Source organism: Bolinopsis microptera, chromosome 13, assembly GCF_026151205.1.
Source record: "Bolinopsis microptera isolate Bmic1 chromosome 13, MBARI_Bmic_1.0, whole genome shotgun sequence".
Classification (NCBI taxonomy): domain Eukaryota; kingdom Metazoa; phylum Ctenophora; class Tentaculata; order Lobata; family Bolinopsidae; genus Bolinopsis; species Bolinopsis microptera.
The window spans coordinates 15,915,349-15,929,471 of record NC_087084.1 but is presented as its reverse complement, the minus strand read 5'-3'; the positions used below and the strand labels follow the sequence as shown (position 1 = coordinate 15,929,471).

Sequence of the window (14,123 nt, the reverse complement as noted above, 5' to 3'; positions counted from 1 at the left end):
CCTTTTTATTGCAATACTCATGAGTCTAAAGAGTACATTTCTTAAATAATTCCCACATTTTCTGTCTCTTTCCTTCTATGTCAAGGTGCTATCACTTATACATAATACACGTATTATATAGTCCAGTTTAAAACACCCCTTGCCATAATTAGGGGTGAAACTCGTGAGTGCTCTACTTGTAGCGTCTAATCTCTTTAAAAAATGTTATCCAAATTGTATTAAAATTGGCCAAAATTCAATAGGTGGGTAGAAAAATTGCATGCCAATGTTTGGGCATACGCATCAAATTTGATCGTTTGCAGCCCTAAAATTGCAAACAGTTAATATCTCTCATTTTCGTAAGATTGATATGATACTTCCCCTTCCGTAAAACACTGATATCATGTGGATAAGAAATAGTTTACTATAAATAGAACTTACATAACTGAATATACATAAAGTTAGTGGCAACGTTTAGCTGATAACACGAACGACACATCGGAGAGTTCTAGAGAGCGCGCGCGAAATGTTTAATTATGTAGCGTCCAAAGTATCGTCCACATTTTACTCTTGGATTTTCTGCTTTTTCACAAGCCGCGCTAATGCTGAATGCTTTCAATATTGATTGTTCAATGTTCATAAGGCAACACTTTGGCCTGTGAATTGCTAAATCTATAATTGAGACATTATTTGTAAGCTTAGTTTTAAATGATTGAATTAAACGAAACTTCATTTCAGGGTCGCTGGGGTGTTCATCGTCTCAGTCGAGGATCTTTTTAATTTTTTTAGAGATTTAATTCTTGCTTCAAGAATCTACATTCTGTGTTTTACTTTTAAGACTGTGAATTAGTTCTTTGGGATCTTCACATAGGGGGAGGGGCTTTGGAGAAGCTGACGCCAGGGTAATTTATACACAATAGCCAATAATAAATAGCCAATACACCATGCTGAAAGTGGTAAACGGAGATTGGAGAGTGTCTGAAAATGGAAAAGGTCGGGAATGTCAAAATTGGGCTAAAGTTATATTTGAATGATCACTTTCTTCTTAGAAGCTAACTATAAATCAGCTACATTCCAAGACTCTGTTTTAAAGTTATGTACGCAGTGTTGTCATGGTAACTAGTGACACCCCTTAAATCACTAAAATATGCATCTTTATTGAATATTTCTCAAACATGACAGAGTAAAGCAATAAACGATCATACAATGGAATCGTTCGAAAATTTGTCCCCCTAGCTGTAAAATAAGATGGGCATACACTGTTAAAACGCATAATTAACTAGGTCCACAATTCTCAATAGGATGATACTTTTCGAGCATGCTAAATCACTACAGTCGATCTTCGAGATTGTTCAAAGACAGTTGAAACTAACTTCAATCGATGTATTTTCGGAAGCTGATTCCGAATCACCCCCATGTGCCATGACATAAGGTTAAAATGCCGAGATATGGGCGAAAAACTGTCTCTATCACCGATCACGTGATATGACCGTATAATAAGGAAGTTAGCCTAACTTCTCAGCATATGCTTTTGTTAAGGGTTGGGATGAGATTAGAGGGTTGGGGTTGTGAATAGTCGTTCAGGGCCAGCTAGAGAACGGGTTGAAGAAGTGACAGTCGAGTGTAGCAGTAGAGTTGAAAGTGATTAATCATCATCCCTAAAATCACATAATTTGTTCAATTTTACGATTCTACCAATAATAATACGAAAGAAAAAAATGTGTGTACTATCCCGTCAACTTGAACTCTCCTGGGAGAAATAATACCCCGCTGCCCGCAAATTATTTTTCTGCTCCGACTGATCTTTTAATTCGACGGACGGGATAATATACCAATTCAAAATTGGGTGGTTTTACAACATGAAAACCTTTCGCCACTGTATATTGCCCTCTTACCTGGGGACCCCAGGCTATTATGTTCATAAACATAATAAAGATTCGGCGGAATGACAGGCTGAGCGCCGCCCAGTAAATTGCCCTCAAGTCACCTAATTGAAATTTGTTTAGTTACGTCGCCAGCGCCTCACGTTGTAATTGTATAGTGGGCCCGCAGTGCACGAGTAATAGTATCTTATTAAACGAAATAAAATGACGATGAGCAATGAGGGTCACGTCCAGTTCCACAACGTGAGACAAATATTACGTAATCACTTTTTGGACAATTTTTAGGATGATGATTAATCACTCTACACTCGACTGTCAAGTGACTTTTTCAACCCGTTCTCTAGCTGGTCCTGTACGACTATTCGAAACCCTAACCCATTAATCTGATCGTAACCCTAACCCAATCCTTAACAAAAGCATATGCTTAAAGTTAAACCCTAACGAGAAATTAGACTAACTTCCTTATAGTTTTAGTTTTACGGTCATATCACGTGATCAGTGATTGAGACAGTTTTTCGCCAATATAGCTATCGTGTACAAATTACCAATTACACTAGCGTAATCATTTGGAAACCCATCCCCTCGGCTGCAGATTACGTAATAATGTGAACGATCAACGACCCCTGCTTAAACTTTAAGTTAAAGATCCTTCACCTTGGCCTTTGCAGCTCAGCGTGGCCCAGTGATGCTGTCCATCTCGCCGATCTAGTGTATATAATAGTGCATCTACATGAACATCTAATAGCGCCACAATTTGTAGCGCGATGCGTTACTGTGCCGCGCCGCGCACTTAATAAGGCTTCTCTGGCTAGATCGGCGAGATGCGCTACTGTGCCGCGCCGAGCTGCCATGAATTGACATCGTCAATTAACGCTACAATTAATAGATTTTCTCATGCTTACCTGGGGACCCCTTACCTGAGGACCCCAGGCTTTAATGTTGATAAACAACATAGAGATTAGGCGGAATGACAGGCTGAGCGCGGCCCAGTAAGGGACCCCAGGCTATTATTGATTATATTTATATTCTTAATAATAAAATAGAGATTAGGGCTAGGCGGAATGACAGGCTGAGCGCCGCCCAGTAAATCCAATAATATTAATGCTTCGTTAGAGAGGCGTTACTTTTTATTAGCGGTTAAAGCTGCGAAGGATTGACATCGTCTGCGTCATACAGTCCAAGCACCAAGATAATCCACGCTGTGATCGAACCGGAAATGTACTGAACATGCTAAAGACAAAGTATATGCTATAAAATGTTCTAATAATGTAGTACAATATAAACATGCTAAAGTTTATTTCTTTCTCTTTCTTGTAGATGTAAGATAGCGACAAATTTTAAAAGGTTTGACCGTCTTGTCCTACACCGAGTGCTTGTTTCTGTAAAATTGTCCGCTCCATTGTATTGCCAGAAACGTGCAGCGCGAGCGACCAATGAAATCCTCCTTCTTTCACAGGCATGGATTTAGCGTGATAATCACATGTGGCATTCAATCTGGCCTGTTACCCGACATGCTGAGTAAGGAACAACTGTGTCACGTGATGCCCATATAAGGAGATAGTAATGAACAACTGTGTATGATATTACTGCTGCCATAATTTAACGACCCTGCTCAGTGAGAGATCAGAGAGCCCCGGCCACCATATTATTCCTTATAAGGCCAAATGGTGGACATCAATGAGCGGCGATTATTATGTGCTATAGTTGAACTCTCTCTTTCTGCATAGAGTTGTTTTCTGTATAGAGTCGTTTTCTGTATAGAGTCGTTTTCTGCACAGAGTTGTTTACTGTTGTCATAGTAATACTATACTATACTACTACTATACTATTAGTATGGACTTCGCTGGTAAGTTTCGCTACTGTAAATGTCTTCCAGTGCTGCTAATCTGATCGCTTGTAGCTATTATTTTCAATTGCACCACATATTTTTTTTGCATTGCTACTTTGCTAGGAGAGGATGACAGGTTCAATGAATGAACCTGATTCCTGCTGTTATGGTGACCCCTGGGTTAAGTGTCCAGCGTTGCCATGGTAAAATTAGGTGCCCTGCACGTGCACGCTATATTAGTACACTATTATATAAGTGCACTTTTAATAAATGCTGCGATATGCAATAACCGGACTAGCATCAAGGAAGCTACACTGATATGTGTCAACCTGCACACATCCGTTACCAACCTTCACTCGAGGCAGCCAGAGCCCACGCCTGACTGGTCCTTTTTATTATACACATAATATCACGTGGTGTGACGTCATGTCACGTGGCGTGACGTCATGTCCGTGGTATGGCGTAAAAGGGCACGGGGGTTTTTTACGTAAATTTAAGTGATTTTGAATAAGGGCACCCTGTTGTGACGTCATGTCCGTGGGTGGACGTCATGTCACGTGGTTTTGGGGCCATTCACGGGGTTGTGATGATCTAATAATTTTTAGTGAAACGTTTTTGGGCCGGTCTTTTCCAAACATGAAACCCCGATGATAGTGGTTTTGATTTTTTGCCATAGGAAAATTACCTTTTGGGTTTTTTTGAGTCTAGATACCACTTTCCACGGCTGAGCTAAACGAAGTTCGGGTTTCAAAAGTACGACACCTTTCTATTAAAACTTTAAAAAATTAAGAACCCGGGCGATAACCCGTTTCTTTTTCTGTGGAAATCAATAACTAATTTAAATTCATTTTTTTTTTGTCATTTGTATTAGATTTTCCCCTTCAACTGTCTCTGATATAGTTCTAATGTACCGTCATGTGACTATAAATATACCACACACAAGGTAACTGCTTTTGTGACTGACATTTGTCATTATCCGAAACAGCCTTGTTACTGATATGCCTTGTAGAATATCACGGGGCTTCTTCCACTAGCTTCTTGGACAGAATACCCCCTTTCTATTATAGTTTGCGCCTATATATTGTAGGTGACCCCTATAACAGTATAATAGCTATAGTCAATGTGACTCCCCTGTATAATGTAGTCAAGGTGACTCCCCTATAGTCAAGGTGACGACGCTATATTCTAGGTGACGACACTATGTTGGGAGACGAAGATACATTCTCTAATCCGGGTGAGATTTTTATTTTCTATTGAACAGTTGTTTAGAAATTGCAAGGAGATGGGGGTTCCGTAGAGCCAAGAAATGAAACTATAAAAATGTACACATAATAGTAAACACTCTATGATTATAGTAATTATTAGTAATTATTATGTAATATTTTCTGATTCACATTAATAATACCACGTAAAATGTTCAAATCAGCAGAAAAACTGCGGTTTGAAAATAGCCCGGCTATATTTGTCTACATCTAATTAGCGCGACAGTTGCTGCTGTGTGCGCTGTTTCTTCGGTGCTGATAACTTCAAATTAGCTTTTTTTAAATATGTACTAATTGTAGTGATATTTTAAAGTAGTTACTATAGTAACTATAGTAACTATAGTAACCAACCAGTAACATGTACATATTTGGATCTTGCTATTTCAATGAGTATATAGTTAATAGTAGTAATAGTAGTAATAGTAGTAGTACACAGCGTGTGATCTTGCTAAGAAACACACTTTACTTTCTCATTACACTAGATAATACCATTAGGTAACGTGTTGTCATGGTAACATACCACTAGATATTATCATCAGTGGGTAAAGTGAGCCGGGTCAGATGTCTACATTAGCTCAATCAGCACTTAATAGGATGGAATTGCTTGCGGAGTGGTCAGTCAGCGGCTCTCTAATTACACTAATAATCCTAATTCTCCTTAATTTGGAAATACGAGACTAGCTATTGTCAGTAATCAGAATGTTTATGAATTAGTACATAGCTAGCTGCATTTGGTTTGGTTTACTCAGCTGCACAGGATTGTTCTTTAGTTTGGTTTTGTAGAGCAGCCTACTGTTATTTGGAGGGCAGTACAATATAACACACATTCAAACACATCTCTATAGTTTATATAGTGTACTAAATATAGAATACATTCAAACACATCTCTATAGTTTATATAGTGTACATTAAAACACATCTCTATAGTTTATATAGAGTACTAAATTTGTTTGGCACAGTTGATCGTTTCTAATTATAGTTGTATTTTATGTAAAGTTTAAATCCGACAAGCTTTTAGTTTTAGTATGTGTATTGAGAGACTAGAAATGCCTACAGCTGTGACTTTATGTGAGGCAGAGTGGGGGGTCGACCCCCCGGCTGAGTTTCAAAACCACAACATATCAGGCGAGTTATCGGTGTTATTGGGGGGGGGGGGGGGGGGGGGGGGGCTGAGTTTTAAAACCACAACATATCAGGCGAGTTCTCGGTGTTATTCTGGGGGGGGGGGGGGGGGGGGGGGGGGGGGTTATATAGTCATTGTTAGCTTGTTACTACGGTTACAGCTAAAACCTGTTTGTAAACTTTGTTAACTCAGATATTGACATATTGGACCTGTGTCGAGAAGTCGCGATAGCAACCGGACAATTCGCTCACGACTACACAGAGGATTCGCAACACTCCAAATCACTGTTTGGTAGGTTCCTATCAGGATTATTCAGAATATTGGTAGTTGGTAACTGGGAGAGGTTGTGGGCGATTATTGGAGATTTGTGTTAATCGTCTTCAACCGGTTACTGATATGTTTTGTTTTCAATGTGGTTGAATTAGATTATACAAGTTACAAAAACAGGGGAAAAAAAGCCCCCAAAAAAAGCCATTCCCAAAATAGAAATTAGAGCTGAAATGCTTTTTTTGGGGTTGGACACCCCCCCCCCGATATGGTTACTGAGTATTTCTCTATTTCAGATTCCTCTAACAAGCTGGAAGAAGTATTAGACGAGGTTCTTGTTAAGTTCAGCGGGAACGAAAGTGGGAGTTGAATATCAGAACTCGTTACCATGACAACACGTTACCATGATACCGCTGCCAGGATTTCAATAGTGACAGTATCATTGTAACAAATTTAGCAACAAACTGACCTATCTATTTATATAGCGGAATTGTTCTAGGTTTTGAGTTATATATTTTTCAGCGAACTTTATTTTCAATAGAAATTACTGTGATTTAATTAGTTCTTATTTTTACCGAGTCAGTTACGCTTTGGTTTTGGCAGTTGCTTGTGCTAAATTCTCCAACGATTCATGGGATATTATATCAGTGATGTTAGAGTTGTTTATGTGTTATTTGAATTATTTTACTCAGTGAAAACATTCCCAAGATTTAGTACAATTACTTATTCTGGGGGGAATTAATGGGGTTAACTAGATGAAATTTTCACACAGAAGCCAGTGCAAAATTGGTGACGGGTCACGAATTTGGTTGCAATCGTGAAGTGTTGAGGCCGAACGGTTCATGATATGAAATAAAAAGACCGAGTGGTACCTTACAAGACTTTTTTGTGGCGGACCAATTTGCGACGACCGAAATTTTGGCGGTCCGAAAATATGGCGAAATTGAACAAAAACCGTCAAATTTCGGACGTCACAGAAAATAAGGGTATTTTTCATCATTTTTTGTGACAGTAAGCAGTAAGGAAATTTCTGAAATTCGGTAAAATCATGTTCAAACTTAGTCTGTATTAAGACTGTAAGACTTTCATGTTAGCACATACATGTATTTTAATGCAAATTTAAACTGTATTGCTTGACATTCAATTCGTCATTGGTGTGGTGATAATTTGTCCCAAGATGCCAGAATTTATTTATTTATTTTACTTGATATTACTTTTTAGAAACAAAATAAAGCAGTGAAGGCACAGTCATTAAAATAAGCTAAAAGATAATGCGACGGATTCTATTACGACGACCGAAATTTTGGCGGTCCGAAAATATGGCGAAATTTTCGGAAAACCGCCACATTTCGTACGTTATAAATATGTCTTGTAAGGTACACTTCAAAGTGGCGTGTCAACGGCGCGCGCGCGGCGAGTGTAACAAGTAGTTTTAGGACTCCATGAAATTGTCGCCGCGCAGAAGACGTTTCCCTGAAATGTGTATGCGATTTTGTATGCGATTTGCGCGCCGCACGTACGTTAAAATAATTATATTTGTAGAATTTATGACGGTAACCCTTCAAAAGTCAAAATAAACTGCTCGTATAATTATAGACACTATGATATAAATAACTAAATAACACCTTGAACCCAACTTGGAACCACATCCAAGGGCCGCACCGACCCCAGAAAAGCTATAATTCAAGTCAAAAATCTTTACTCGGCCCTGTATGTGATTTGTGTTCCGGGGTAGTGGACAGATGTTTTAGTGGTTGAATAGCTAGTACCTATCCCAAACCATCATAAAAACCAAGTTTTGTTATCTCAACCCACTCAGGCCACTCCCAGGGGCCACACATAACCCAAAATAGCTGAAATCCAGGTCAAATCCCATACATAAAAATCCAGACTGAGAATCTTTACCCCCGTATGCGATTTATGTTCCGGGGTAGGTGGCCCATGTTTCAGTATAAAAATGGGTACTGCCTATCCCAAACCATCATAAAAACCAAGTTTCGACCTCTCAAACCACTCACGCCACTCCCAGGGGCCAAGCCCATCACAAAATAGCTGAAATCATGGTCAAATCCCATACAAATTCAGACTGAGAATCTTTACCCCCGTATGCGATTTATGTTCCGGGGTAGGTGGCCCATGTTTCAGTATAAAAATGGGTACTGCCTATCCCAAACCATCATAAAAACCAAGTTTCGACCTCTCAACCCACTCAGGCCGCTCCCAGGGGCCACGCCCATCCCAAAATTGCTGAAATCCAGCTAAAATCCAGACTGAGAATCTTTACCCCCGTATGCGATTTATGTTCCGGGGTAGGTGGCCCATGTTTTAGTATAAAAATGGGTACTACCTATCCCAAACCATCATGAAAACCAAGTTTCGACCTCTCAACCCACTCAGGCCACTCCAAGGAGCCACGCCCATCCCAAAATTACTGAAATCCAGCTAAAATCCAGACTGAGAATCTTTACCCCCGTATGCAATTTATGTTCCGGGGTAGGTGGCCCATGTTCTAGTATAAAAATGGGTACTACCTATCCCAAACCATCATAAAAACCAAGTTTCGACCTCTCAAACCACTCAGGCCACTCCCAGGAGCCACGCCCATCCCAAAATAGCTGAAATCCAGCTCAAATCCCATACAATTTCAGACTGAGAATCTTTACCCCCGTATGCGATTTATGTTCCGGGGTAGGTGGTCCATGTTTTAGTATAAAAATGGGTACTACCTATCCCAAACCATCATAAAAACTAAGTTTCGACCTCTCAAACCACTCAGGCCACTCCCAGGAGCCACGCCCATCCCAAAATAGCTGAAATCTAGCTAAAATCCCATACAAATTTAGACTGAGAATCTTTACCCCCGTATGCGATTTATGTTCCGGGGTAGGTGGCCCATGTTTTAGTATAAAAATGGGTACTGCCTATCCCAAACCATCAAAAAAACCAAGTTTCGACCTCTCAAACCACTCAGGCCACTCCCAGGAGCCACGCCCATCCCAAAATAGCTGAAATCCAGCTCAAATCCCATACAAATTCAGACTGAGAATCTTTACCCCCGTATGCGATTTATGTTCCGGGGTAGGTGGCCCATGTTTTAGTATAAAAATGAGTACTGCCTCTCCCAAACCATCATAAAAACCAAGTTTCGACCTCTCAACCCACTCAGGCCGCTCCCAGGGGCCACGCCCATCCCAAAATTCCTGAAATCCAGCTAAAATCCAGACTGAGAATCTTTACCCCCGTATGCGATTTATGTTCCGGGGTAGGTGGCCCATGTTTCAGTATAAAAATCGGTACTGCCTATCCCAAACCATCATAAAAACCAAGTTTCGACCTCTCAAACCACTCAGGCCACTCCCAGGAGCCACGCCCATCCCAAAATAGCTGAAATCCAGCTCAAATCCCATACAAATTCAGACTGAGAATCTTTACCCCCGTATGCGATTTATGTTCCGGGGTAGGTGGCCCATGTTTTAGTATAAAAATGGGTACTGCCTATCCCAAACCATCATAAAAATCAAGTTTCGACCTCCCAACCCACTCAGGCCACTCTCAGGGGCCACACCTAACCCAAAATTCCTGAAATCCAGCTAAAATCCAGACTGAGAATCTTTACCCCCGTATGCGATTTATGTTCCGGGGTAGGTGGCCCATGTTTCAGTATAAAAATCGGTACTGCCTATCCCAAACCATCATAAAAACCAAGTTTCGACCTCTCACCCCACTCAGGCCGCTCCCAGGGGCCACGCCCATCCCAAAATTGCTGAAATCCAGCTAAAATCCAGACTGAGAATCTTTACCCCCGTATGCGATTTATGTTCCGGGGTAGGTGGCCCATGTTTTAGTATAAAAATGGGTACTGCCTATCCCAAACCATCATAAAAACCAAGTTTCGACCTCTCAAACCACTCACGCCACTCCCAGGGGCCAAGCCCATCACAAAATAGCTGAAATCATGGTCAAATCCCATACAAATTCAGACTGAGAATCTTTACCCCCGTATGCAATTTATGTTCCGGGGTAGGTGGCCCATGTTTCAGTATAAAAATGGGTACTACCTATCCCAAACCATCATAAAAACCAAGTTTCGACCTCTCAAACCACTCACGCCACTCCCAGGGGCCAAGCCCATCACAAAATAGCTGAAATCATGGTCAAATCCCATACAAATTCAGACTGAGAATCTTTACCCCCGTATGCGATTTATGTTCCGGGGTAGGTGGCCCATGTTTCAGTATAAAAATGGGTACTACCTATCCCAAACCATCATAAAAACCAAGTTTCGACCTCTCAAACCACTCACGCCACTCCCAGGGGCCAAGCCCATCACAAAATAGCTGAAATCATGGTCAAATCCCATACAAATTCAGACTGAGAATCTTTACCCCCGTATGCGATTTATGTTCCGGGGTAGGTGGCCCATGTTTCAGTATAAAAATGGGTACTGCCTATCCCAAACCATCATAAAAACCAAGTTTCGACCTCTCAACCCACTCAGGCCGCTCCCAGGGGTCACGCCCATCCCAAAATTGCTGAAATCCAGCTAAAATCCAGACTGAGAATCTTTACCCCCGTATGCGATTTATGTTCCGGGGTAGGTGGCCCATGTTTCAGTATAAGGACACGTTTTTTTTTAAGTGTGGTGAAAATGACTTTGAGTGCCATTACACTTTTGACAGTGTAAGTGAAATGACTAGTTACTAGAAAGTGTAGCACAGATATGCCTTCAATCTTAACTACCCCTGTAAGGAAAATCCATTACTTAGTTAATATGTCATAATATAGTACCAAGGCAGTGCCAGTTTTCAGCATTTTGGACTATAATGTTGAAAACGCCCATAAAAAACTGAATTTTGCGACTTTTCTGTTCAAAATTCAGATTATGTCTCAGAATTATTCAAAGAATATTTGGATTTTGGTAGGAATACTTGAACTGTGCTCAAAATAAGCAAAAAGTCATTTGTTTGGAAAATTTCTAGTTGGTTGATTGGGTTGTACAAGGCCCATACTTTTGATCAGCTTGTGAATGAACTGTAACAACTTTCAATAAACGTTGGTCTGTAATAATGTTACCTAGGAAAAACCTATTGTGTGCCTGTATTCAGTAAAAATTCACTCACAAAATTACAATTGATTTTTTTACATTGCAGTAGCTAGACAGCAACAAATTATAACGTTTTTCAATCATACTGTCGAGATTAAGTCTGCTCAACAGCATTCTGTTCGAAAATTAAATTAAGAGTGTGTCAGTTTTCAGTAAAAAGTCATTTTTAGGTCAAATTCATCACGATTAAAAATTCAAAAGAAATGACTCTTTGCTGAATATTGGCACTATACAATTGTTGTCTGACAGCATAGGCAGGTTCATCAAGATGATTCTTTACAAAATCTAACGATATTGTGTGTTCTAATTCAGCAAAAAGTCATTTTATAAATAATATTTTTAGCTTAAAATCTTCATAGAAATGACTTTTTGCTGATTATTGGCACGATAAAGTAGATTTCTGACAACAATATTATGTTCATCATGGAAATTTGGTACATACTATTGATGTTTGAAGTTCATTGTGCCAGTTTTAAGTTAGTTATAGCAGGTTATCACAACACTGCTTACAAAGCACAAATTTTCTGTGATTTACCATTGGTATATGCCTAGAAAAAGAAGTCATTTTAAGCTGAATAATGGCACACAGTGCAACAAAATTGTGCCACATTAAACGAAAAAGGCACACCGCTCCCTCAAACAATATTCTGAACTAAAAAGAGTGCCATTTAGCAGTAAGAATGACTATTTCTGTCAAATAAGTCACTTTTTACTGATTTTCAGGACACATATGCTCTTCAAATTTTCAGGATGTAACTAAACTAAGATTCGTATCTGCAACATGAACAATTCGGTGGTTTGAGATGATTAATAATGCTGATATTGACTTATAATAATTGGTAATTCCCACGTTGGCTGCAGAAGTCACTACAGCTGATTAGTGGCACTCTCATACTATTATCTGTTTTTGACCCCTTTATGAACACATTACTTTTCGAAATAGATGCTTAAACTAACACTAGTGCACCCATGGATCAAGAAATAGACAATTTTTGTCTTTTTACATCATTTATCTATATGACTGATATGCTGAATTTGGGCACTCGGGACATAATTGAGTGTAAGCTGTACAGAGTTCAAGCCTTCTTTTAACTGATTAATGGCACCTTCAATCTAAAAGTCAATATGGTGACTGAACAAGAGAACTGAAATTTCGATACTTATTTCATCAATTAGAAAAAATTAAATTTCAAGCTGATACATGTGTGACGTTTTGCTGATGGTTGGCACATAAACATGTAGGAATTAGTTTAAAGACACAACCAAACATTGTCTTATCCAGAAAAAAACACAGTTATGCCTAGATCTTTTAAATATTTTGACAAGAACCATCAATAGAGCAGTCGTATTCAGATATAAAAATGACTTTTTACTGACTTCTGTCACTTACTGGAATTGCTAATAATGACTAAAATGCTGAAACAGTTACTCACTCCAATCTACTAGTGTAATGTGAACAATATTTGAGCAAAATATGGCGAAATCAATGGAATTAGTCAATTGGAGGTTAAAATGGTTTGCTGATTTTTGGCACTCAGTTTAATTGCTCATAAGTCATATTCTGCTTGAGCCTGGCACTTCGTTTTTTCAAATCACAACTGCAGAATATTTTCACTTCATCTTATGTACAAATTTATGGTTGCACTTTAAAAAGTACTGCGACTTTTTCCTCATTTTGTGCACTCTACTTTGAAAAAGGTGAAATCAGCAACTCACCACACTTTAAAAAAAACGTGTCCATAAAAATGGGTACTGCCTATCCCAAACCATCATAAAAACCAAGTTTCGACCTCTCAACCCACTCAGGCCGCTCCCAGGGGCCACGCCCATCCCAAAATTGCTGAAATCCAGCTAAAATCCAGACTGAGAATCTTTACCCCCGTATGCGATTTATGTTCCGGGGTAGGTGGCCAATTTTTTAGTATAAAAATGGGTACTGCTTATCCCAAACCATCATAACAACGAAGTTTCAACCTCTCAAACCACTCAGGCCACTCCCAGGGGCCACGCCCATCCCAAAATAGCTGAAATCCTGGAAAAAATCAAGATTGAAAATCTTTACCCCCGTATGCGATTTATGTTCCGGAGTAGGTGGCCGATGTTTTAGTATAAAAATGGGTACTACCTATCACAAACCATCAAACAAACAAAGTTTCGACCTCTCAAACCACTCAGGCCACTCCCAGGGGCCAAGCCCATCACAAAATAGCTGAAATCATGGTCAAATCCCATACAAATTCAGACTGAGAATCTTTACCCCCGTATGCGATTTATGTTCCGGGGTAGGTGGCCCATGTTTCAGTATAAAAATGGGTACTACCTATCCCAAACCATCATAAAAACCAAGTTTCGACCTCTCAAACCACTCACGCCACTCCCAGGGGCCAAGCCCATCACAAAATAGCTGAAATCATGGTCAAATCCCATACAAATTCAGACTGAGAATCTTTACCCCCGTATGCGATTTATGTTCCGGGGTAGGTGGCCCATGTTTCAGTATAAAATGGGTACTGCCTATCCCAAACCATCATAAAAACCAAGTTTCGACCTCTCAACCCACTCAGGCCGCTCCCAGGGGTCACGCCCATCCCAAAATTGCTGAAATCCAGCTAAAATCCAGACTGAGAATCTTTACCCCGTATGCGATTTATGTTCCGGGGTAGGTGGCCCATGTTTC

At 39.9% G+C, this 14,123-nt stretch overlaps 1 protein-coding gene and 1 long non-coding RNA gene across 5 annotated transcripts in view; one reads left to right on the top strand and one right to left on the bottom strand.

Annotated features, from left to right (window-relative positions):
* Positions 1–1,760, bottom strand: part of LOC134825285 (uncharacterized) — a 43,819-nt gene extending 42,059 nt beyond the window's left edge. For all 4 annotated transcript variants that reach the window (XM_063837445.1, XM_063837448.1, XM_063837447.1 and 1 more), the window contains exon 1: positions 1,757–1,760. The gene's annotated coding sequence lies outside the window, so the exon portion shown is untranslated. The remainder of the gene's footprint in view (positions 1–1,756) is intronic.
* Positions 1–14,123, top strand: part of LOC134825289 (uncharacterized) — a 54,797-nt gene that overhangs the window by 152 nt on the left and 40,522 nt on the right. Inside the window, exon 2 of the long non-coding RNA XR_010161529.1 lies at positions 718–1,088. This is a non-coding gene — a long non-coding RNA (uncharacterized LOC134825289). The remainder of the gene's footprint in view (positions 1–717; positions 1,089–14,123) is intronic.